At 46.7% G+C, this 26250-nt stretch overlaps 1 long non-coding RNA gene across 1 annotated transcript in view; it reads right to left on the reverse strand.

Annotated features, from left to right (window-relative positions):
• LOC147697057 (uncharacterized) overlaps window positions 1–25879 on the reverse strand; it is a 58709-nt gene extending 32830 nt beyond the window's left edge. Inside the window, exon 1 of the long non-coding RNA XR_015299137.1 lies at window positions 25720–25879. This is a non-coding gene — a long non-coding RNA (uncharacterized LOC147697057). The remainder of the gene's footprint in view (window positions 1–25719) is intronic.
• Between the last annotated feature and the right edge of the window lie 371 nt (window positions 25880–26250).

Below are 26250 nucleotides of genomic sequence, written 5' to 3' on the forward strand. Positions count from 1 at the left end.
GTTGCCAAGACCAAAGGAGTGGAGCACCCCAGTACATTCGGCAGTAGATACAACAGGAGATCCGGGGGGCCTTAGATGGCCGATGGACCTGAGGGGATCAGGACGGAAATCCTTCCAGGAGCTAAACGAGTACATGAAGAAATGGGATGAGGCCGTAGAGGCTCACAAGAGCATCATAGCAGCGGAAGCTGGAAGGGAAAGCCAGGATAGCAGGACCCGGACTCACTGTGGGGCTGACGAAAGCAGTCCGGAGTGGGACGGGAAGGGTCAGGACGGTAGCGGAGACACTCGTCATACCAGGAGTGGAGGGAGACCAGACCTGGAAAGCAGGAGCCCCGAGTGTGGGGGGGTGTCTCGCCCAATTCACAGCGAAGGGCGCCCAATTCACAGCGAAGGGGATAGGAGAACGCAGGAGTACAGGAATAGTTTTAAGTGCACCCACTATGCGTCTGGCAATAGTGGACAGAACGAGAGTTGCGAGAGGCCTCGCCATAACCCCTGTGACTACGGACAGGAACGCAGTCCTAGGGAGTTGGGGAGCCGAGAAGGAACTTACCGAATCCTGAGTGACACTAGACAACGAGAGGATAGCGACAGGAGGGAGAACAGCAGGGAATCCTACCAGGGAGCGAGGGAGGACGGAGAGAGTAGACAAAATGAGATTGGGGGAAACAGGCCCGTGTTTCATCACCTTCCAAGACAGGATGGACGAGCATGGGACCTAGAGAGATGGGAACAAGGGAGAACTCTCCTTAACTCCCCTGAGCCCAAGCGTAGGACTCGGAGTTGGGACGGTAGAGAGACTAGTGAACCCCCTAAGAAAGACATACTGCGAGCCGAGATAAAAGCCAAGAGACTTGATGTCGCCAGCCTAAAGTCAGATCTAGATGACATGGTGGATGGTACCTTGCCTCTAGAGAGAATGGAGATGTATGAGCAGGATGAGATACTGTTCATGGCAAAGGACATCACACGGAAAGCGAGAGCGGCTCATGAGAAATTAGTCGAACTGGCAGGAAAGTATATGGTAGACCTGTCGAGGACCAAAGCATTACAGGGTAACCATAGGCTACATTATTCGGATCAGGACCTAGATGAGAGAAGAACAATAGGATTAAAAACACACATAAGGGAACTGATCACGGGAATAAGGACATGGAGAGCGCTGGATAAATGGGAAGAAAGGTGGTCCAAGAAAGGGACCGTTAGGAGAAGCATGCTTGGGATGACCCCAGAGGGAGGACTGCAGAAAGTAGAGGCATACCCTTTGCGTGAGGTTGCAAACGGGAACTATGTGCATGTACCATGGAGTAGGGGGGACTTAGCAGCCTTTACCAACTCCTTCCCTAAATTGAGGGAGAATCCAGTTGAATGGTACAAACAGGTGGAGAGGTTCGTAAAAATCTCCAAAGTACTATGGATAGATCTGAACACACTGTTTGACATTGTCGTACCAGGAGACTTGTGGACAGCATGTAAGGTTAGTGCTGAGTGGCCCACAGCAGAACCAGAGAGAGATGCACGGACCAATGGACCGTCCGAGACAGTAATGGTAAAATACGAGAGAGTGATGACTTGGCTGAAAGACAAGGTGCCAATGCAGGACATAGATTGGGTCAAAATAGATCGAACTAGGCAGGAACCCAAAGAGACAGTTCATGAATATTATGAGAGACTGCTGAAGGCGTTTAAACAATATAGCGGGTTGGACGTAATGGACCCGAAAGACATAGGGCAGTTTGTGTCTAAGTTTGTCTTGGGTTTGAGACCGGATATTAGTTTAATGATTCAGCAACACTTGATTTGTTGGCAAAATAAACCTTTGGATGAAATTCTGAGATATGCTAGGTACTGCTGTGATGAGATAGACTCAAAGGCAAAGAAGCTAAAAGAAAAACTGATGGTGGTACAGATGCAGTCAGCTGGTAAGGGTGGACAACAGCAACAGCAACAGGGAACAGGAACTGGGGGTAAGAAACAGTATAGTCAGAACAAGGGCAATGAGGAGAACTCCAACTTTAGACCTAGGGTAGACATTGCGGCATTGAAAAAGACGACCCGGTGCCACCAGTGTAACGAGGTGGGGCATTGGAAACGCGAGGTGTCCCTACAACGTTGAAATTGGAGAACAAGAAGTAGAGGAGGAAGAGGTTCAAAGCACTCCAGGAAGAGGGGTAACGCCGTACCAAGGAAAGGTGGTCAAAGGGGGGACCCCAGCTCCGCGAGCCCAGTTCCCACAACCACCCAGAATAGGGACAACGGGAAAGACCTATAGACAGATGCCTCTGTTCGTAGGAGGACAGGAGTGCTATTACGTTGATCCCTTAACAGGACAGAGAGTAGAGAGAGAAGACTGTACCCTCGGGGCAGCCTTAGATGTGGACCAAAGGGGACCCTACGTTGAGGCCGAAGTGGCAGGGTGCACCACGACATTCTTAGTAGACACAGGAGCCACCAGATCCACGATAAGATCAGCCGCAGTTCCAGGCCTGCCCATGTCTGGAGAGACAATCCAAGTGGTGGGGGTCGCAAACAGGAGAATAACAAGCCCATTGACAGAACCAGTACAGGTGAAAATAGGGAAGTACAGCGATGAGCATCAGTTTGTGGTTTGCGATTCTAGTCCTGTATGTTTATTGGGAAGAGACCTTTTGTGTAAATTAAATTGTACAATATATTGCACCCCGCAGGGAGTGGAGGTATTAACAAATGATGATGACGCTGACTTCAAAGTCGCAAACTCAAGAATATGTGTGGAACTGTATCCCACTTTGACAGTGGATGAGCTCCCATGGGATCTAAGGGAGACTGTGGCACCAGAAGTGTGGGACTTCACTGGGGAGGAGATTGGACTGGTCAAAGGAGTAGACCCAGTGAAAATCATAGTGAAACCGCATGCTGAGTTTCCAAGAACACCCCAATATAAATTAACTCCAGAAACGATTGCAGGAATAAAGCCCGTGATCGAGTCCATGATTAAGCAGGGAATACTGAAAGAAATCGTGGGAAGTCCGTGTAACTCCCCGATTATGGGTTTGCAGAAACCAAACGGGAAATTCAGGATAGTGCAAGACCTTCGAAAGATTAACAACATAGTTGTCTCATGTTGTCCAGTGGTACCGAATCCATCAGTGATACTGTTTCAGATACCGTTCCAAGCAGAATGGTTCACTGTGATAGATCTTTGTCAGGCTTTCTTTTCGATCCCTCTGGACGAGGAGAGCCATTTCCTTTTCGCTTTTAAGCTGGAAGGTCGCGTATTAACATGGTGTCGTATCCCCCAGGGGTATACAGAGAGCCCATCGATCTTTAATCAGCTGTTGAAGAAAAATCTTGAAAGTCTAGTGCTGCCCCAGAAGTCTGTTCTGGTCCAGTACATAGACGACCTTCTGGTGGCGTCAGAAACTGAAGAGGCTTGCAGGGAGGACTCTATTGCTTTGCTAAATCACTTAGCTGCAAATGGACACAAGGTGTCCCCGGGAAAATTGCAGTACTGCCTGACAGAGGTGCAGTACTTGGGGCACAGAATAGAGAAGGGGAAGCAGAAGGTGTCCCCGGACAGAATAGAGGCGATCATGAAGATGAATGCGCCCAAAACACAGAGAGAGGTCAGGATGTTCCTAGGGATGGTGGGGTATTGCCGACAGTGGATAGCGAACTTTTCACTGAAAGCAAAACCCTTGCAAAAACTGACGCACAAGGAGGTGAGTGATCCGGTACCATGGGACAAGGACTGTTTGATGGCGTTCCTGCAGCTGAGAGAGGACTTGTGTCGTGCTCCTGCTCTGGGAATGCTAGATTACGATAAAACATTCTTGCTTTATTGTTGTGAAAGAGAGGGTTGTGCTTTGTCTGTCTTGGTCCAAATCCATGGGAATGCCCGTAGACCAGTTGCCTACTTCTCGGCTACTTTAGACCCAGTAGCCGCAGCGTTGCCCGGATGTCTCAAATCCGTTGCTGCAACAGGTGTCAGTATCGAACGTTGCGAAAACATTGTTATGGGGCACCCGTTAGAGGTGTATGTGCCGCATTCTGTTGAACTGTTAATGACCAGGACCAAAACACAGCATCTGACCAATAGCAGGCTCACGCGCTATGAGCAAGTCATTCTTGCTGCAGAGAACGTGACCCTCAAGAGATGCTCTGTTTTGAACCCTGCCACCTTGATGCCACTCCCAGGTGACATTGATGAAGATGTATGTACAGACCATGATTGCCTCGATGTGACTGAACTATGCACCAAACCGAGACCTGACATCGTGGATGAGCCACTGACTGACCCCGATGAAGTTTTCTTTGTCGATGGCTCATGTGTAAGAGACGAAGTTGGGCAGTTGAGAGCAGCTTATGCTGTTTGTACAATTACCAGAGTTGTGGAAGCCGATGCCTGGAAGGAGTACACTCCGCTCAGGTAGCTGAAATTATTGCATTGACGCGTGCCTGCCTGGCAAGCAACCAAATTCGAGTCACCATATACACCGACAGCCAATATGGTTACGGGGTAGTTCATGATTACGGGCAATTATGGTCTCAAAGAGGTTACATGACTTCTTCAGGTTCACCCATTCATAATGGAGAGTTCATACGTTTGCTGTTAGAAGCTTTGCAATGTCCAGCGGGTATTGCAGTTGTAAAATGTACCGCCCACACCAGGAATATGGACTTCGTGTCCCAAGGCAATAGATATGCCGACAAAGTCGCAAGATATTGTGCAGAACAAGGGTACTCTTTCACGGAGGTGGAAGTGGGAGGAATAAATGTAAGAACTGAATTAGCCATGATATTGGAAACTGTAGACACGTGGGACGAGTTAAAATGTATGCAAGAAAATGCACCCGATTTTGAAAAGCAAACCTGGGAAACTGCAGGATGTGTGATAGGTGAGGCGCATTTCTGGGTTTCAGCAGATGGAAGAGCAGTGTTGCCTAATGAGATGGTGAGCCCAATGGCCAGACAGATACACGGTCCAGTACATCTAGGGAGAGATGCTATGCTGAGAGTGTTTAGACAAACCTGGTACAACCCTAAGTTCAGAGTAGCAGCAGAAGCCGTGTGCCAGCGTTGTGTGACCTGTCAGCAGTTGAATGTAGGGAAAAGAACACCAGTTACATTGAGTCACATAGGGAGGTCTGGAGGTCCATTCAATAGGATGCAAATCGACTTTATTGAAATGCCAAGGTGCAACCGCCTTCGTTATGTCCTGGTGGTTATTTGCATATTTTCCAGATGGGTCGAGGCATACCCTACACGCAGGTGTGACACCCTCACAGTAGCCAAGTTATTGCTTAGGGAACTCATTCCGCGATTCGGGGTGCCGGCCTCTTTGGAATCAGATAGGGGAACACATTTCAACAGCGAGCTTGTGAAGATGATTTGTGCGGCCCTGAACATAGACCAGAAATTGCATTGTAGTTATCGTCCAGAAGCTTCAGGAATTGTGGAGCAGATAAACAGCACCATCAAGTCCCGAATTGCCAAAATGTGTTCATCAACGTCCCTGAATTGGCCCGATGCTCTGCCATTGGTCCTTATGAGCATCCGTAGTACCCCAGACAGAAGAACGGGACTTTCCCCGCACGAGGTGTTAATGGGGAGGGCAATGAGATTGCCATCAGTACCAACTGCTGCACTGTTAAACATCACAGATGATATGATCCTGGACTATTGTAAGGGGCTGTCTGACGCCATTCATTCTGTGTCCCTTCAGGTGCAGGCTGCCGAGGTTCCGTCGTGCCAGGACCTGTGCCATGACCTGTGCCCTGGAGACTGGGTGCTTGTGAAAAAGCACGTAAGAAGAAGCTGCCTAGATGTTCGTTGGCGTGGGCCCTACCAGATCATCCTGATCACGAACACCGCTGTGAAGGTGGGAGGCCTGCCCAACTGGATCCACGCGTCTCATACGCGGAGGGTTCCAGCACCTCTGGAAGAAACAGCTCCTCTCTCGGATGGAAGTCCAGCTGCGGACCGAGAAGCCATAGAGGGGGCCAGCCAAGCTGTAGAGGTGCAAGAAGAAGAAGGGAACGTGTCTGACCAAGCTGAGGACGGTCAGTACAACAGTGAAACGGACGACGCTACAGAAGGAGGAAGCAGCTGGGAGTACGAATCAGACACCGACCAGTCTGAAAGAGAGCGTGAGCAAACCAGAAGGACAAGGAGCAGAAGGGTAAGGCGCGGTGAAGCCAGTTGGCCGCAAAGAAGGAGTTCTAGCCTGAGGTCAACTCCAGAGAGAACCCTTGCTCCAATATCGGAAGACTCAGACCCGGAGGAAGGTGCTCAGGGCGCTGAAGCACCAGATCTAAGAAGATCAAGGAGAGTACGTGTGCCTAACAGAAGATACGCCACTCCTGAGTGGTCATATCTGGTGACAAATGTCTTGGGAACGAGAGACAGGGAGGATACGAGCGGTGCTGGTGACCAGCTCTGAACCCATCCTCACAGTGGAAGTACAGCTGTTAGTGCCCGGAGTCGAAGCAGAAGGGTCACTAACGTTCACACTCCCCAACCCTCCCCGCCTAAGCCAGTTAAAGCACATGTTTTTCACCGAATTGCAATTCCCCGACTTTGGAACAAAGATAACAAGCCATGAGGAGCACATTCTTCGTCTGGAAATATTGAACTATGCTATCCGAGCTGCAGGCACAAGCCTGATTGTAGATGCTTAAAGACTTTGTAAATAAGCAAGAAAAGAGAAAAGAAGATTACCTAGCGCCTAGGAAGCAGAGAATCTTAGGGACCTTCCTATCAGTTGACGGAGAAGGGCTAGGGTTGTCTGTGTTAAAACTCTTAAAGGACTTTGCAAAAGGAGATTGCCAGCTTCCAATTGTGTGGTTCTAAAGACTGAAAGATTAAAAGAGACTGTAAAGGAATAAAGAAGAAAAGAATTTTGAGTTGAAATGAGAAGGAAAGAACCATACTGTCTGAAGAAATGGAGGCCGGTAGCCCAAATCGTAGAGCCAAATGTATAATAGGCACACTAATAGTAGGAGTGATACTTCTAATAGCTTTAGTAGTTACTGTATCATATGTAAAGGGACATGAGAGTGAGGCAAGGGTAGCAGACGAGAAGTCTGTAGTGACACCAAAACCCACTGTTGCTGGTAAGAAAGGGGAAAACATACAGGAGAAAGCGTTATTAGCAGCAGAAGCCCGTAGGTTACACATGGATGAGTCCCAAGGAGACTATAGGTCAAATGCTTATGCCAAACTATTGTATGAATACGTGGATGCCATGGAGGTCAAGGATTGCTACGTCTGCATGCAACTGCCGGCGTCTGTAGAGGAAGGCATTAGATATCATCACCTCCCGTTGACATATGGCATTACATGTAGCTTATTGCTTAGTATGTTTTACGGAAGAGATAGTTTTGAGTACTATTTCTCTAACTATGATTCCGTGTTACCAGAAGTCCCAAATTACAAGCAAATGAACAAATGGGACTACTGGAAGAGTGAAGACAGATTGGCCAAGTTCTTCATTCCTTGGGATACCTTAGATACTTCACACGCCCGCAGAAATAACCTGACATGCAAAGTGTCAGAAGTTGAAAAGAAGTTTATAGGGCAGGTGGATGATTGATATAGAAGGCAAAAGATTTTGAAAAAATCAGGACAATGGAAAACAGATTGGACCGAGGAAGAGAAGGCACACAAGAGAAAGGGTAGTAGTGGTCCAATAGCTTTGGATAAAACGCAGAGAGGGAAGTTATGTCTTCACAGAAGTAAAACGTACTACGAAAATGTATTCGTAGGAGAAGTCAGTTGTGAACATGCTTTTAGATTAGAATATTACACTAAGGATTTCTTGAAAGGAATGCAAGTGATTCCAAATGTATATTTTGTATGTGGAAGAAATGCCTACGTGAGACTACCTGATAACTGGTATGGATCATGTTACCTGGCAATTGTCTTTCCCAAAATATACCATGCCCAAGACTTAGAGATCATCGAGGGCAAGGCCTCGTCAAGAGGGAGAAGAGATCTAGGAGATGCAGAATTAGTTGGAGATGTATTTGGAGCTGCATTTCCTCTCTTAGGACTGATCCTCAATGATGTCAAAATTAGGCGACTGGCAACAGTCGTAGACAGGTTGTCTGCCAGCACTGCTAGATCCTTAATGCTGGTGGAAGGAGAGATGCAATCGATAAGGGCCATGGTGCTTCAGAACCGTCTTGCGTTAGACGTCCTGCTAGCAAAAGAAGGCGGAGTCTGCAAGGCTTTGAAGGTCCAGGAATGTTGCACTTACATTCCAGACAATTCAAAACCTCTTGAGAAGGTTATTATGAATATAACTAATATTCACAAAGAGATCGAGGACCTAACTAAAGTAAATGTTTGGGAAAAAGTGGGTCATGGAATGGGCGAAGTTGGAGGTTGGTTTGCTAACCTAGGGAAGAGTTTTGTATGGTATGTGCTGAAACCTATCATCATAATAGTGATCTGTGTGATCCTGTTGTGGGGATTGGTGAGGTCATACCAATGGTATAGATCAAATAGATTGGAGAGATCCAGGAGAGAGCAGTTACAGAGATTGGCTGCAATGCAAGACAATCAGTACCGGAGTCTGAGGGCTCTAGAAACGCAGAAACGAGGGGCATTAGCAATTAGTTCAGTTTAAATGTTGGTGATGACCCCTAGAGGTCATCAAAGGGGGGAACTGAGAGAGCGCAAACTGAACAAAATGTATGAGTGCACCAAAGTTAGAAGTAGTACGCACAAATCATAAGAGAAATGCTATGAGTGCTGAAAATATATTCACCTATACTTCGGAAAATGTAGCTAATCTAGAGATTTCATATAGAAGTGGAACTAATGCAGAAATGTGTGAAAATGTATACCTTTATTAGACGTGATTAATCATGATCCATGTCATGTAGCTGCTAATAGAAGAATGTCATGCTGCAAGGCATAGAAAGGAACGGGCCTTATGGCTAGGCCAGAAGGGTAGAAAAGTATATTCCTTTGCATTGACATGGATTGCACTAATGTTACAAAGATTTGTTTATTCGTTAGATTTATATTCCATAGATGTGTTTCTTATTTCGTTAACAATAAGAGGCTAACATGTTATTTTAGTTTAACCTTTGCTAGAATTGTTGTAGGCCTGAAGAGATAAAAAGGGTTTCTGATTTGCACGTACTGGTACAGGCCGACTTGTGTCAGGAAAATGTTGCAAACTTCTGTTAGAAGTTATGAGAACGGGGATTCAGCTATGGATGTCTGTCTGCAGATGTGAGGGGGATCCAATTAATAATTGGATGAATAGAGTTCTGTTCAAGAGACTGGTGCAAACATGGAGGAGGGTTCAGGAATGTTTTAGGGGGTATCGGCAGGCCGGAGAAGAGTCTGAGAAGCAAGGTCAACGCTAACGCACGAGGCCCAAGGGAAGATCATCATGGAAAAAGCCAGAAGCGACACCACGTGAGGGGCGTCTCACGAGGGGCGTCTCAAATGTTATTGTGTTTTCGTATTAGGGTCAGCACCCCGGGGTTGAGTTAGAGCAGATGCCTGAGGACCCTTCAGAGAGCGGATGGGTAGGCAGAGAGGGGTCATGACTGGCGATCATAGGTTTTCACCTAGAGACTAAGTGTGGGTGATCTTCTTAGGAAGTCATTCACAGCTGACACCTTTTGATAGGTTGGGACTCTGTTAAGTAGGGATACCATCCAGAGCAGGGTAGGGACAGCCTAACCTGAAACCTTCCCTCCTCTTGTAAATGACGGAGAGATCACAATTTGTGTCTATGCTTGCAGCCCTTTTATTTCTGGAACTAGTCCTAGTTGTGTTCTTTGCTCGCCTAAGGGCCTTTCGAGAGCACATGTATGTAGTGGTGCCTGTATATCTTTTGAATCTCATTTTGAGATGCCTGTACTTGCAGTTAACTTTGACTCTGTAATAAATCTTTAAAAGCTAGAAGTAGTTTGTGGTTTTTCAGAGTCGAGCCCATTGTTGATCAACTAACCTGGTATTGGATGCACTTTCTTTCCTCAACGGCAGGCAATAAAGGTTCAGTGGACCAGAACGGGGTTTAGATCTAGAGTGATAAGATAGAGATCTATAATCTCGCCCTTGCAATATCTACTATGACCAGCAAAGAGGTTTGTAATCCCTCTGGGGGAAACATGTAACATTAAATCCAGGAGAAAGTGTGGCAGAGTTTGCCTGCAAAATCTGAATATCTAGTGCTCGGAGCCCCTTGTTAATGCCATGCGTGAGTCACCCCTGCTCTTGTTGGTGGAACGTAAAAAGACCTGATGGCTCTGCTGGAGCTTAAAGTAAACAGATAGAGTGGTATATTGATTGTTACGGCTTCAGAATTCAAAACATGTGCCTCACGTACCCTAGCATCCCCTTTGCCCTATTGTGAAAAAAAACTTTAGGTAAAATGGCAGGGTTCACTAACCACTAACAAAACACACGTTTTCAAATTGTTTCTTAAGCATAAAAAACAACTTTTGAAATACGTGAACATCACAAACAATTCACAGAGATGAAGAAAAACACGGGGAACAAAAGGCTCAAATTTCACTGCAGGTTTTATGCTGAACTTTGTACTGCAAAGGTATGTGCAAAGTATAAACGTGTAATAATATTAACTAAGCGATTGCGTCACCGATGTGACATACATTGTTTAGCTCTTGGCTCTGCGTACTGTTTAAAGACACATTGCCTAAAACAGCCAAATGTTTACCACGCAGCTCAGCATGGCAGCTGCTCTAAAAATAGCTGAGGAACCGAACCCCGGGTAAAGCTGTGCGCAACACAGAGGGGTTGTTTCCGAGTTCTGCCACTCTGCACGCTTCCTCCTGCCACAATCCTTTTCAGTGTCACTCTGGTGATGCCTGCATAGCTGCGTGTGCGCCTGCCCTCCCGGTGGCGGGACCAGAGTGATGAAAGAAAGGCTCAGCCTGCTGCTCTCCCGCCCTCGGGAACATGTACACAACTTTGTGGCTTCACACTACGACCCTTCAGATGGTGTGGCGCGAGCCTGCCATAGAAACTGGAGCATTAAAAGGGATGCCTTTCTAGAGAAGCAGACGCCGTCTGTCCAAACAAGAGGGAATGCTAATATTACTAACTCGACATAACAAACATTTACAAGTGGTGTGGGAACGGGCACACGGGGAGGGGGGGCAGGGGCGGGAACGGGCACACGGGGAGGGGGGGCAGGGGCGGGAACGGGCACGGGCACACGGAGAGCGGGAGGGGGGGTCAGGAACGGGATAAAAACAAAATGCTGCTTACCTGATTAGCGGCACTCACCTGTACTTCTTCCGGCGGCCGTGGTCGGCATGAAATGACGAAAACAAGCACATAAAAAAAACGAAACTCCGCCCACCGCCGCGATGACGATTTGAAAAGGGAGGAGAGGGAAGAAATCGCGGGAACGCCCACGAATCTGGTCCGGCCAGGACGGACAGATCTCTGTTCCAATGGCTAGCCTCCATTTATGGAGCTAGCCAATGGAACAGAGGGCGTATTCCAAAGCCACATATTCTTCTCATTAGTTTTCACCTGCGTGAAAAGCCTGCGCAGTGCGCAGGCTTTCACTTAGGCGAAACCTAAAAATGAGCCCACAGCTGAAACTCAGATACCAGCTCATTGCCCGAGTGGTCGCCTTACAAGTCCGACCCTGAGGTGCATTCCATATCATTAGTGACACTATTTTTCATTCCAGGGCTTTCCTATTGCAACATAATGCATTCTGGGAGTTTGGGCTTTGGTTCTTTTCATCCGAGTCAATTACAGTAACACAAATTAATCCTATTTGCGAAAATGAAGCTGAGGTTTGGAACATGATGTACCTGATGACCAGGAATCACATGTTAACCTTACCAAAGTGTGTGTGTGGGAGAGGGGTGGGGAGGGAGAGGGGGGGCAGTGCACTTTCAGAAATGGTACATTCATAATGAAAATTAAACCTTCATAATTCCAAAACCTATTTCGAGGTCACACCTCTTAATCGCTAAAAAGTATATCTGGTGTGTTCTTTTGAATGTCAGTATGAGGGTAGTGTAAAGTAGTGGGCTCTAGGCCCACATACTTGGAAATTGTGCAGACTGACACATAGTATTGTTACTGGAATTGGCTCAGGGCATGTGCACCCTGCCCCTTTTATTAGCAGTGTCACCTGACCAGTGATGCCTGTGATGAGTGGGTGTAGAGTGTAGGTTTAGCACATTCCTGAACACTAGAACGTGTCCAGCAGGACATTACATCCCTCCCAAACTTTATTTGAAATGATGTGAACAAGTCTAACCTGTGGGAAAGAACAAACAAACAAAACACAGCACCATTCAGGCCATCTGCAGGATCTCTTGACCACGTGTCCATGACATTTTAGTCTATCTCTATGATGTTGTTCGGTCCGGCCTGTTTTCACAGTGTTGGAGTCTATTTTCATAGTTCAGTGTGAATGCATCTGTAGCGCTGGGGGAGTTCACTGCAGCCAGGCTCCATGGATGGCCGACCTGCAAAGACCAAGGACGACATTGATGAACGGGGGTCTTCCTTGAAGGCCCTGATGCATCCCAGTACCCACTGTTGGAGCAACTTTACACTTCTCTCTCATGTCAGAACTTCCATCTCACAGGAATTTCCTCAAGGCCCTTTCAGCCGAGCTGTCATGGGACTGTTTGGAGCTGCTGCTGCATACGCATCTCTCTTGTTGGGGTTCCCCTCTCACCGGAATTCCCTTGAGACCCTTGCCCCTGGATTTCCACGGAACGGCGTGGGCTGTGCGGGCCTCTTGTAGGCCTCGCAAAGTGGTTGCTGCGGAACTCTCAACAGGGCCATGTGTAAGCCTGGGGAGAGGATGTGGTCTCACGGCTAGACTGCCGACCTTGGAGCTGAGAAACCAAGGTTTGAGTCTCGGGGTCCACTCCACATCCTGTGATTCTGGGCAAATCACTTAATCTTCCCGCGCCTTCGGGTCGAGTTCACGCTATTCAAGTGTGCGAAAAAAACCCTTGTTGAATCCCAAGGGTGGATGGTCCAATGGTCGAGTATGTGCTCTTCGGCAGGCCTCAGGTTTTACGGGGGCTCACAGAAGGTTTCTGGGTGGCCAGCCTCCTACGGTGCCTGGGATACCTTGTTAACCTCTGATTGTTTGGCAGGTGCATGGCTCCACTCTGGTGGTGCAATGCTCCTTCAGGGACGTATGTGATGCATGTGCCAATGATGACAAGTGTTTACCACTGGGCAACTCGTGCTGCAGGTGGCGACGTCGTGCTTGCAGTAGTGACGCTTGTCTCTCTTTTTCCTTCCTCTTGCACACCTGGGGTTGTCGGATCTTCCCTGTGACGGGTCCATCACACACCTTTCTCTCCTCTTTTCCTTTATGCTGTGGCGTCGTGCCACTCTCTTCTTTTCCACTTATTCACAATGTGGTGTCAGGCAACTCTCTTCTCCCTTTCGACCAGGTCTCTCGCGGTGGTGCTCTCTTCACCGGGACCTCCCAGGTCGCATCCTTTCTTCAGGACTTAGCTCATGTCCTGTCGGAAGAACATACTTCTCCTTGTGGACCTCTCGTAGGCCCTATACCTTCTTCAGGGATCTTGTCAGTGCTCCACTCCCTGGATGTAGGTAGGGTCACCTTTCTTCCATCTTCTTCGCTCAAGGGTGTAGTGCTTGCGCCTCGAGTCTGCCTCATCGCAGCACTTGCTCCTGTCTCCATTTAGGCAAGCTTGGCAGAGTCTGTCGCTCTGTGTGACTATGCTCAATGCTGGGCCAACAGTGGCCATTTTGTGCTGGAGCAACTGGCTGGGGTGGCCTCTGTCATTCAACTTCACTTCTCGCTCTCCGAGAGCTCACACTTCCCAGGGCTCCTGCCAGGAACCTGGCAGATTTCCAGGTGCCGCCCTCTGTTCACCTCTGATCTTGTGCTCTCAGTCCTTCACCCTTGGATGGTGCAATCTTGTGAGGTAGTGCCCCGTCAGGCAGTGGTGAGACTACTAGACAGTCTCTTGGTGGGCCCCCTCTGCTGACATCTTGCATGACAGTTCCTCTCTTGCGGTGGTTGCCGCTCATCACTGGGGCGTGCAGTGTTATCTCCTTGCTGCATTCTGGCCACACGGGGCCACCTCACCTGTTGTCTCTGGGGGAATTGATGGCTTTGCCCATGTTCCATATGCCTGACTGTGTTTTTTAGGGTTATGGGCCTCACTGTGCTCATTTCCACCTCTCTCTGTCTGGATGTAGGTCTTGGTGTCTGTGTTAAGGTTGCCTTCTTTCCATGGCTTACTGGCTCTTTTCCAGATGTGTAGTGGAGACAGTGCTAGACAGTGCTAGACCCTTTAATTATAACAATAGACAGCTCTGTAGGACTGCTGGCTGCACCAGTATGGTGATGCCTGCGAAGTCTTTACTTACCTTTGTTTTTTTGGTGTGTGGCGTGGCTTCTCATCACCTGTGTCTCTTGCTTTGGTGACCCCTTTTGCAAGGACTGGTTGCCTTCATTTTGTATTCATATTCTGACACAGGGTGGCACGTTCTGACAGCGCACTTGCCTTTCAAATGGGCTTCTAACGAGCTTGGTTTTCTTAGGACAGTGAGGGGAGGTGGTGGTGGTTGGGAGTGATTGGGGGGTTAAGGGCATTTCAATCAGCCTCTTCCTTGGGCTCCAAACCTGACAGCAGAATTTATAGCCACACTTGGGGGGTGGAAGACAGCTGGAGTTTACAGTTGAGGTAGCTGGTCAGTGTTTCAGACTCCGCTCTGTTCCTCAGATGTTCCCACCCTTTTGTGGATAGCTTGACGGGACCCCAACACTGTGGCAGAAGCAGGCTTGTCCCACGCCACCTTTCCCCACATGCAGACTCTACCGGGGAGCTCCTCTCTCACCGCGCAGCAGATGCAATTCCCTTCTTGCCACAAACTGGTGAGTGATGATGGACCTGGTGGGAGAAGACTTTCTACCCCTTTCCTCACTGTCGCGTTAAGCACGGGGTAGTTTCCCCATGTACATCGGGCTGGCTAGCACTTTTAGTCTTGCTGGTGGCATCTCTGGACCAGTGGGCATGCTCCTCCCTGTTTCTCTCAACGCTGCTTCCTGTTCTTCCTTTCCGGGGCGTGCACTCGGAGGGCTGCATCAGCTCTTGCTGACGCAGGGCATCTCCTTAATTTGTGGCGCCTCACCTCCTCACCTTGCGGGCCAAGGATGCTCCCTGCTCCCTTTATACAGTGTGGCCTTTCACCAAGCGGCAGGGCCGTAGTGCTCTACAGCTTCTCGTGTACGCTTACCACTACTTCTATGCTGGGAACTGCTCTCCATGCAATGGCACTGCTTTCTCACCCCGGAACACTTTTGCAGCGCTACTGGCTGGCGGACGGCTGCAGAGACCTTGAGAAGCAGGTGCCCTCTTCCTCTCACCGGGTGGCCGTGCTGGCATCAGGTGCCTTGGGCTCATTTTACATTTCCCCCACAAGGCACAGCAGAGCGGCAGCCAGCATATGTGGGGTCAGACCCTCTCGTCGCCATTGTAGAGTAGCGGGCTCTAGGCCTACACACCTGGAAATAATGCACACTGACACAGTAGTATGGTTACTGGAACTGGCCCAGGCAGGTGTTCGAGTCGGGGTACCACATGGGTGCTTATTTTACGGGGGGGGGGGGGGACGCCATCCCCACTGCCAAACAGCTGGACTTCACTCTTTGGCCTCTCTGGGAGCTCGGCTCCTTTCGTAATGTCACTTTCGGTCTTGACGTCACTTCCGGTGACAGCGTCCCGCCTCTTCTTTTTTTACGACTTGTGCCCTGGGCCCAGGGCACTTGCGCCCGGCCCCTTTTATTAGCAGGGTCACCTGACCAATGACGTCTGTGATGGGTGGGTGTAGAGTGTAGTTACAGCACACTCCTGAACACTAGAACATGTCCAGCAGGACACTACATGTAGTAGATCACCTCTAGAATTATTTCCCGTGACACGAGATGCACTTGGGTGACTGTGTGCTTCGAGGAATAGTTGCACCATGTCTGATACCACCACAAGCACTGATTTATATGAAAAGAACGTTTTCTTCGTGTTAAACAACCAAACCAAACCTCACTTAGAGGCGGATGTTAGATGCATTCATCACTGCCTCTTAGAAGATAAAACATCCAGGGCTGGAGATGAAGAGCAAGAGGGGACTGGCACATGGATTAAGAACCAGCCCCCTCAGAGGCAGAGCTGGACACGTGCCAAATGCAGCTCTGGAAGCCCCTCACTGCACTGAGTGAGCATGTGCAAGGATAGTTGAGGGGTGCATATGCTTTCCAAAGGTATTTAGAGGTTACCTCCATAATACATTTTGTACAGATTTGGCCCAATAGTGCATTTTGCTGCAGAGCTTTATGTTTTATAGGCGGCTCTGAAAGGCAAATTAATACACTATTCCAAAACTCCATAATCACACACAGGTTGGCACGTTATGCAATATCTGAAAAGTTATTTCAAAACACTTCTATTTTAGCCCTTACTGTGCATTGGTACCCAAGTAAAGCAACATCCAAAGAGATTTCACAGTGCAGCATCACTCGTGAGGTCGGTCTTGCACTAGTACACTAGGTCTGAGTCATCGGCAGAGGTCTCACAGTGCACCCTCACCCTTATTTGTAGTGTAACCTGGCATTCTAATGCTAAGGCAGCCACAAGACTCTTACAATACACCCCTGACCTTGTATCACAAGCTAGTGTGAAAGAGCACAGAGCTCCAAACACTACCCGTCAATCGTGATTTGCAGAACAAACTGCTGACTCAGTATTGACTCATCCTTTGAGCTCCCTTAAGGCACCTCTGTTCGGATGTGCAGTTCTGCTGGGATCTCAGTACAGAGAAACTCAATGTACACTTCAAATTCAATTTATCTCATCCCTTTCAGTAAGGAAGCGGAAGCATGTCCTTCTGTCTAGTAAGCAGGCTCAGTGGGCTAACATGTTGCGCAGAGTGGAGGGGCCGTCGACGCGTTTCACCCTTCTGTGATTGATAAAATGAATAACAATGAATATTGCCACACTGATACATGTCAGCTGCATATTTCATCTGCATTCCTCAGGCAAGCAGTGCTGGCATTGGTGGGGACCCACACAGATGTAAGTCAACAATTCATGAGCTGAATCCAGGGTCTGGATCGGCCCCAGGAATTCATCGCTACTGTGATCCAATGCAGCGTGCTATCAGCAGGGCCAGACAGGCCCTTCATTCTGCCAGGCATTTCCCCAGTGGACTGGAGCCCACCCAGACTAATATTTAGGGTAGGGAGCGCTGCAGGATCCAGTTTCACTTGTCCCAGCTCCTCAAGGTTTATTGCATCAGGCACAGGGAGGCTTCAAGAGAAGGACGTAGGGGAAAGGCAGAGAAAAAGTGAGAAGAGAGAGAGAAGAGAAAGAGGAGAGAATGAGAGGATGGATGCAAAAAGAGAGATTGCACAAGGAGATAGGGGGGGAGGTCAGGGCTAGTTTGAGCATTTTTGCCAGGACGGCTTTGGTTCCCAGTGCTGGCCTTGGCTCACACTTGGGCACAGGCAGTGGTGTAGCAAGCACTCAGTGTGTGCTTTATCCCAAAAACCACCAGCCTGCAGGGAGATGGAGGTTCTTATCTTCCTTTCAACAGAGCCTGGCTGCAGATCCCCGCACTTCCGGGCAACCAGTCATTCCCTTTGTCCCAGTTGGATCTTGGCTTGGAACAGTGGAGGCTGAATATAACCCTGTTAGACACTCACACCTTGCCAACAGACTTTGGAGCCAGTGAGCGAAAAACAAAGGCACACCCTGCCTGTTATTTAATAATTTGCCAATAGATAAACTCTTGGCTGAAAATATTTTTTACCTTCTCAAGCTCTGAATCTGCAGAGGATAATGTAATTTGTCTGAGTATTCTCTGTATGGATGTCAATTATGCCTGTGTTACCTCACTAACAACAGTCATTTATATAGCACTGAATACAAAGGGACTCTGATGTTTTTGGCATTTAATGATAATTGGTTATCACCACCCAATTTGTCAACTTTAGAGTAATAATAGATTAAGTTAAAATCTGCAAGGAGGCAAACATATGTCTGCTGATATCAGACAGCTACTTGCAGAGGGGATCCACATTAGTGGGTTGTAATCTGTGATATGTAGGTAACACAAGGCTTGCATCAACAAAAACATGAACCTGCTGAGCTATTTTAAATAAAATACAGTTCTCCGACCTAGAGGTTAACACATTGCTATGCGTCTGCATATTAACTCACCGAGCTGTTATATATTTTTTCAGAAGTGTGGTCATAGATTACATATTGATCTATACTGCAACAGCATTAACCACCAGCGCTATCTAATAGTATTACATGCTGAAACGTGATGGATATACATTTAGGCACTGCATCTGTTGCCTTACGCCCCTACGCTGTCTTAAAATATAGTATGTCTATGACCAATTAAGTCAGATCAACTTTATTATTCTATATTTCTTCATTCCAGTTTGCTTTGGGCACAATTAAAATTGTGCCCAAAGCAAACCAAGCCACCAAGCTTTCTGCCACATGTTTTGGCATACTAAGAACACTAAGGAAGGTTCTACCTCTCCTACCTATGGAAGCCAAACAGGTGGCTATACAGGGCCTGATTCAGTCCCGGTTAGACTCGAACAATGCCCTGTATGTCGGAGCCCCAGAGATGACCCTGCGAAAGCTACAGGTGGTGCAGAACTGTGCAGCCCGCACCCTGTTGCAGATCCCACGGACCCAGTCGGCTAAACCCGCACTGAATAAACTACACTGGCTTCCAGTGAGACAGAGAGTGGCATTCAAGGCACTATGTATTGCCCACTGGGCCTTCTGGAAATCAGGCCCAGTTATCACTGACAAACTAGTCACGCAATACCACCCTAAGAGAAACCTCAGATCTACAGAAGCCTTTCTGGCCATAGTACCCAGAGTAAAGAGAGCCAGGTCAGGAGGCAGGATGTTCTCCTTGAACGCCGCCAAGATGTGGAACTCACTCCCCTTACAGCTCCGGGCCAACCAAAACCTACTCTCCTTCCGCAAACAACTGAAAACCTACTTGTTTGCGAGGTCCACTGTACTCTAATTCCTTCCGTTTACTCAGCTCTGTCTTAGGCCTCAGCGCTTGGACGCCCACTGGGCAGCAATCGCGCTATATAAATGACAATACAATACAATACAATACAAAATATTTCAGGCGGCACACCAGGATTTTAATTTCTCAATGAATATCTCAACATCTTAAAGAAGTGATTTTGCTTACCTGAATCCCCTACAAGTTTTATTGCCAGGGCTTGTAACTAGAGCAAGGAAATGCATCTTATATTTCACCTAGAAAGTATTTTTGGTCTATTTGCTGTTTTTTTTCTTCTAAGTGCGTATGTTTTTGGAGGTACTTGGTAACGTGTTCTGTTGTAAGGAAACCTGGTATGTTGCCAACGTTTCTGATAAAGTCTGTTACTTACTTTATGCGAAATTATGCCTAAAGCGCCCTCATCCTTGCAATTGCCATGAGCCATCTCTTACTTTACTGGGAGGCACCGTTTGGACTGGGTTACTACTAGACAAGAATCGTCACTCTGTGAACACAGTAGTAGCAGGGGCATAGCTTCGGAGGGGGTGCGGAGGGAGGGTTAACACACACACGTTCACACTCATACACACACAGACATACACTCTCTTCTCTCTCTCTCCCTTTCTCTTTGTTTTGAAGTTCTTAAAAATATCAGTAATTTAAAAAAAAATCGTTTTAGGTAATGCTAACCATCTGTACTGCTCTCCCTTTCCACAGATCCGTAAGCCCCCCTCGTGTCCTGTCCCTCAGATATTGTATGTTAACAAGATATTTTTGTTTTCACACAAAAAGAGTTGCCAGAGATGTTATTTTCTGGTTATGGATCCCTCATGATTCTACCCAACATAGTATCCGTTATTGGACATATACAAAAATGTGACGGGATGTCCTCACACACCACCAGGTATCAGGCTTCATCATAGGGCAACCTACGCTCTCCAAAAACCCGGTTTGATGTAGAGCGGGCTTTCACCTAACAAGATATGCCAGCCTGATTGTTGGGAAATGTGAAGCTCATACCCCTCTCAATCTTACTGATAGGTTACTCCCCTGAGTAGTATACGCAAACCACACACTCACCAAAGATGCAATCCTGCAGCAATTGTGACCTCTAGGAACAGTCTGCAGTTACATTTGGGAAACCTTCTGAATCTGTCCATGTGTGGAATACGAATTGTACAATTTATTACATATAATGCATTATATTGAATATGTAATGGGTTGACAACCTGTATTTTATTGTTCTTTAAGTGAATTGACACATTTTTTTATCTTATTGTACGGCACTGCAATTTTGTATTTATTAATGCATTATATGTAATAAATTTTTATATGTTTATATTTTTTATGTAATATTCTTTTTATATTTGCTCTTATTTTTGAAACGTGGTTGCTAATTTGTTGGTACTTTGAGTTATGAAGGGCTATATAAAATAGGTTTTTCCCTTAGGGAAGCATTGGGACTTCTCCCTTTTTGATTACATATCACTCCTTGTCCTAGATTGAACCTGTAAGGAGACCTCCCTTCTTTTTGACACATGTGTGGAATACCCCAGTACAATTTTAACCTTCTCATTTCTTACATTTCCACAGTAGAGTGCTTGCTATCATATTGAGTCTTAGTCAGGCAAAGTGTGTCTTGAAAAGACTAATGGGCTTAAACAGCAAAGAAAATCCATAGCTTTTGTAGAGTCCAAGTTCTAGCCCTGAAATTCCTAACCTTACACCGGAAAGATTTTCTTCAATGAAAAGTCTGCCTATCTGAAAAATAAAAAACTTTGATGGCTAGCCGTCATGTTTGATGGTGCAATCAGGACCATACTGGAAACCAAAACTGGCCCTGGCAAAGAGCTCGGCCGGCCCCCCTGGGAGCTGCCGAGCTGTTTGCCGGGGCTGATTTCGACCGTTTTTGTTACAGGGGCCGATTTTGCTCCTGTAACAAAAACGGCCCCCAGGAGCACAAAATCGGCCCTCACCCTAGTGGCTCACCGGGGAAACGCCCGGTGCCCGTTACCACTAGTCTGGACCTGGGTGCAATCGTTCAAACTTTTCCAACATTGACAGGAACTGTTGTGACTATGGTTCCTGCCAATGTATAAAGTTGTTAGTCGGGCTGACACTTCAATTTAGCAGGCAGAGTAAAGGCAGGATGCTGCCTCCAAAGTCCCTCGCCTCCCTGTTTGCCTTTACTCCATCAGCCAAACCTTAAATCAGGCCAAAATGATAATGGCGATCGATATCCCTTTATGCTTGAAGAAACGCTTTGTAATTCTTTTCAACAGCAGCTCCATGCACTATGCATTAACCCCTTAGCTGCGGCGGCTATTCCGCCGCAATGCTAAGGAGGAGGGGGGGGGGCCGCGCGGCGCTCCCGTGCTCGTGACGGAACCGCTCCGTCACGTGCCTCGGGTGGGCTGGGCTTGTGACGGAATGGTTCTGTCATGGCCCGCCCGCTTAATAAAACGCGCCGCGCAGGCGTGAAATCAGCGCCGCGCAGGCGCGGCGAGCGGGCCGTGACAGAACCGTTCCGTCACCAGCACAGCCCACCCGAAGCTCGTGAAGGAGCGGTTCCGTCACGAGAACGCAACGGGTTAAGTGATGTGAATTGACAGATCTGCAGTGTGCTGTGACCAAACAATTCTTCTTTCTACTGCTCCTAATAGCAAATGTAAGCAAATGTATTAACCTTTTTAAGATGCTGCACTAACTCGCTTATCTCTGCTCAGTCACTTAGGATTCGTCATTGGTTGATTTAGAATTTGCTCTAAGACATTTCTTCTAATATGCACCTAACTGTGCTTTGTACTCAAGGTGCATTTTTTTCTGGAAAATGGCACTGGGTGCCACAAGAGGCTGTCTTAATATTAAACTGATGTTTTGAGTTGAAAAACAATCACCCACCAAGGCACTCATTTTGGTTTCTGTCAAGTTAAATGATTTGACCAAACTTCATTAATGCAGATTGGACTACTGTTGCAACACTACAAGCCTCCCTAACACAGAGATGCAGGGGGAACATCGTTTACAACGCGGTGTTTACACCGCACTACCTTAACAACACTGCCATTACAACGTAAGTCGTTACTACGACTTGCGCTGGATGGCGCTGTTGGTTAAGGAATATTGTAATTTTATATTCCAACACCTTCCCTACTGTTACGTGGACTGGTGTTGAAATATAGAATTATAATATTCCACAATCCACACCATCCGAGATGCGGATGTATGTCAGTACAACGCGATCTTTTAGATCGTGGTACTTGACAACGCTGCCATTACAACGCAAGACGTTACAACGACTTGCGTTGGAGGGCGTGGATTGTGGAATATTATAATTCTATATTCCAACACCAGTCCACGTAACAGTAGGGAAGGTGTTGGAATATAAAATTACAATATTCCTTAACCAACAGCGCCATCCAGCGCAAGTCGTAGTAACGACTTGCGTTGTAATGGCAGCGTTGTTAAGGTAGTGCGGTGTAAACACTGAGTTGCAGGTACAGCATATGCAGATGCAATATGCTCCACTGCCACTCACAAAAGAGTTACAATATGTGAAGGAGCAATGCATGCTTTTTTAAACACTAAGAAGAGGTATAGCATATGCACTGCATGCTTCCCTTGCATTCACAAAACCTTTTCGGCACATATAGGTATGGTGTAAATGTCACACTCATTCACACAAGAGTTGGAGCACAGGAAGTGGATGTGCACATTTTTCTTTACTTTGAACATCTCCAGTTCTCATACAGGATGACCTCAAAGTGAGCGAACAATTTGGCAACATTGGAAAGGGCAAAAGAAATATTTATTTGTCTAGGAAGCGATGCTAAAACCAGCAGAAAATGGAGATAGCTGGCATCACTGGCAAGGTCTCATCTTAATCCCTGTGTCTAATTCTGAGTGTATGGTCTGGAAAATTAAACGTCATTCACAGTTTTTCACTTGGAGTGCTGCTATCAGTTTTGGAGGCCACATCAGACACATTGTGAACGACTGCTTGAACTTGGGTAATTGGTTGACTGGGATATGAACCCTGATCATGCAGCAACCACAATCCTAATATGGGTAAAATACAGGCTAGCCCTAAATTAACCTCAGTTCACTCTCTGGTAGCTTGGCACATAGCAATCAGACTAAACTTAGAGGCAATGTGTACAATATTTGTGCAATACTTCAAACAGTAAAAACTGTGAAAACACTACACAAAAAGATCCCATACCAGGTTTAGAAAAATAGAATCTATTGTAATAAATACAACTAGACTAAAACAACAGAAATTCAGTCTGGGAAACAGGAGAAATTGAATACATTTTTTTAGGGTAAAATAGTGCCAAAAGCACAAAGTGCCAAAAAGCGATATCTGGTCGTGCCGGACTGGAACAAAGTCATAAGTTCAGGCCGGCTGCGATGAATTGCCGACCTGCTACAAGGACCAGGTTAGGTCTTCTGAACATAGTACCTTAAATTCTGATTGTGGAGCATTGCATGGACAATAGGCTCAGAAGCACTGTGCAGTCGAAGCGATGCAATTGGTGCGAGATATGGTGGGCTGCGGTGCGAGGTCCAGTTACATTGATGTCAAGGATTCCGTCAACGGGGCTTGCAGTGAGAAGTCCGGGCGTCAAGTAAGGGGTGTGCAGCTGGTGATGTATTGGTTCTGAGGAGCTGCGAGGCTGCAATGCCAAAGCCATCTTTGAGTTGCCGTTGACGAGAGACGCGAGTACCTGGATTGGAGAAGCGCCACACCATCGGCGATGCGTCGGTTCTGAAGTTTGCACTGGGGACTTTCTGCACCAGGCCCACGCCATGCAGCAGCAGCAGTGTGTCAGTTCTGCTCGAGGATGAGTTGCTCAGCAGAGAAAATGTATTGATTCCGTTGGTAAGCACTTTTAGGCCCACTTCCAAGGGTCCAGGAGTTTAGTGGCACCACTTGGCAGGTTAAACTCACAGCTAGCAGTATCCAAGTACAGATGCAAGGTTGTTGGAAGCCTGTTATGTTCGTGAGGCTTCAGATCAGGAGCCAGCTAACCAGACTTGGAGTCACTCTAGGTTCTGGGTTCAAGTGATGCAGGTCAAGTCCTTCTCACCCTGTCAAGGAGGGCAGCAGGTCAGCAGAGCAGGGCAACACGTCTTTCAAAGAAGCAGCCCAGCAGAGTGGCATTCCTTCAGCAGCCACAGGTACAGACGTATACTGAACTGGTGTTGTCTAAGGTCCAGTACGCATAACCGGTAGTGCCTTTGAAGTGTGGTAGACTTCAAAGACAAGCCTTTGAAGAGCACAGATGGACAGCCATGTCAGCCCTGGCTCCAGACTAACCACAGGGGGTTTAGCAGTCCTTTGTGTGGGGACAGGACACAGCCTTTTCAGGTGTAAGTGAGGCTGGATCCAGCTCCTCACTCCCACCCTATTAGGATATCCCACTCAGTCAACCCTAAGTTCCCATTATGTGTGAGTGTCTAGGTGGAATACAAAAAGTCCAGCTGCCAACTACACCCAGTCATGTGACCAGAGACAGGCTGCAGGAACCAAATGGCTAAGGCAATAAAATGCCAACTTTCTAAATGTGTCATTTTCTGAATTGTAATTTAAAATCCGACTTCACCATAATAGGATTTTATATTAGGATTCCAGAGACACAATACATGAACCAGTCACATCTTCCCATTTTACAATTATGCTTAAAAAGTGTAATAAGGTAATACCAATGATATACTAAGGGAGATATAGGCCTTGCAGTAGTGAAAAACAAATCTAAGAGTTTTTCATTACGAGGAATTGTTCAACTTAAAAGTTGATGTCCTGCTTTTTTAAAACATTGCACCCTGCCCTCTGGGCTGTCCATGGCCTACCCTTGGGGTGACTTATAAAAAGGAAGGTTTGGATCATCAAGATGTTTAATTTGCCAGGATGACATGCAATTTTAAAACTGCACACACAGGCTCTACAATGACAGGCCGGAGACATATTCAGAGGGCTTCTTCCGTGGGTGGCACAGTCAGTGCTGCAGACCCACTAGTAGCATTTAATTTACAGTCCCAGGTTACATGTAGTGCACTCTTCTAGGCTGTTGAAAGGATGAAATGATTTGGAGGTGCCTGCACAGCTTATTTGAGGCATTCTAGTTTTGGAAGCTATTAGTCTCACACTGTCAAACATCAAACATTTGCAGAAGGTCATTTTAACTGTGTAGAGTATTTGCGGAACAGCACAACGAAGTAGGTATCTGACTCAAGAATGCATTGAATAATTACAATGGTGCTAAAATGAGCTATTTCCATAACATAATAAGTGCAAGTCAAGCTGATGAGATGGTTAATTGTTTTTATTTTTATTATTGTGTTGCAAGTATATGCCACAAAAATAAAGCGAATACAACAGAAATGAAGGTGCCATCTAACCGTGGCATCCACATGCTTACAATAAATCATTTAAATTAAAAATAAATAATTATTCCATATAATTTGGTAGAACAAAACTCCTACTTCCTAAGTGGCAAGTCTATTAGAACAAGTGCAAAAACCCATTTTAATTTTATTTCACATCACAGGAAAATATAATTAATATTTGTGCTTTTGGCTTTCAAATTAGTATAACTAGAAGGCATAGTTTAAACACACAAGGATAACAAAGAATGAATTAGGACAAAGTATAGAAAGCAAAAATCATTGGCCCACCTGTCCTGGCACTTAAGTGCGCCTGTTTTTTAGTTGGATGTAAACATGGGAGCAGGAAAAATGCCACAAATTTCCACAGCATTCTAAGATAGTCAAATGCTGAAGTTGCCTGCCACATGACCACATGCTGTATGCTGTGATGGGTGGACGCAAAACGTGAATGACATTTGAACAGACTAATGCGAGAGGAAGACTGGCCGACACAAATCCCTACTATATATGTTTTTGTGCATTTTGTAATTTATAATACATTGATTAACTGCCTGCAGAGCAGATCTAAAATGTGAACTTAATAGTCACCAGTCATCGTGCAAAATGTTACTGACGCACAAGATAATGGCCTTTTTACTGCATGTATATCATTCATGTGTTCACAGCGTGCACATTATGAGGAAGTCAATTTCATATCTGGTTTTGCAATATCTAACAGCAGAGCAGTTACTTTAACTGCTGATAGAGATATTGAAAGTCATTTGTCCCCAAAGAAATAGGAGCCGCTGAGCTGAAATGAGCAACACAAATCTTAACTAC

This window comes from Lissotriton vulgaris, chromosome 8, assembly GCF_964263255.1.
Source record: "Lissotriton vulgaris chromosome 8, aLisVul1.2, whole genome shotgun sequence".
Lineage (NCBI taxonomy): Eukaryota > Metazoa > Chordata > Amphibia > Caudata > Salamandridae > Lissotriton > Lissotriton vulgaris.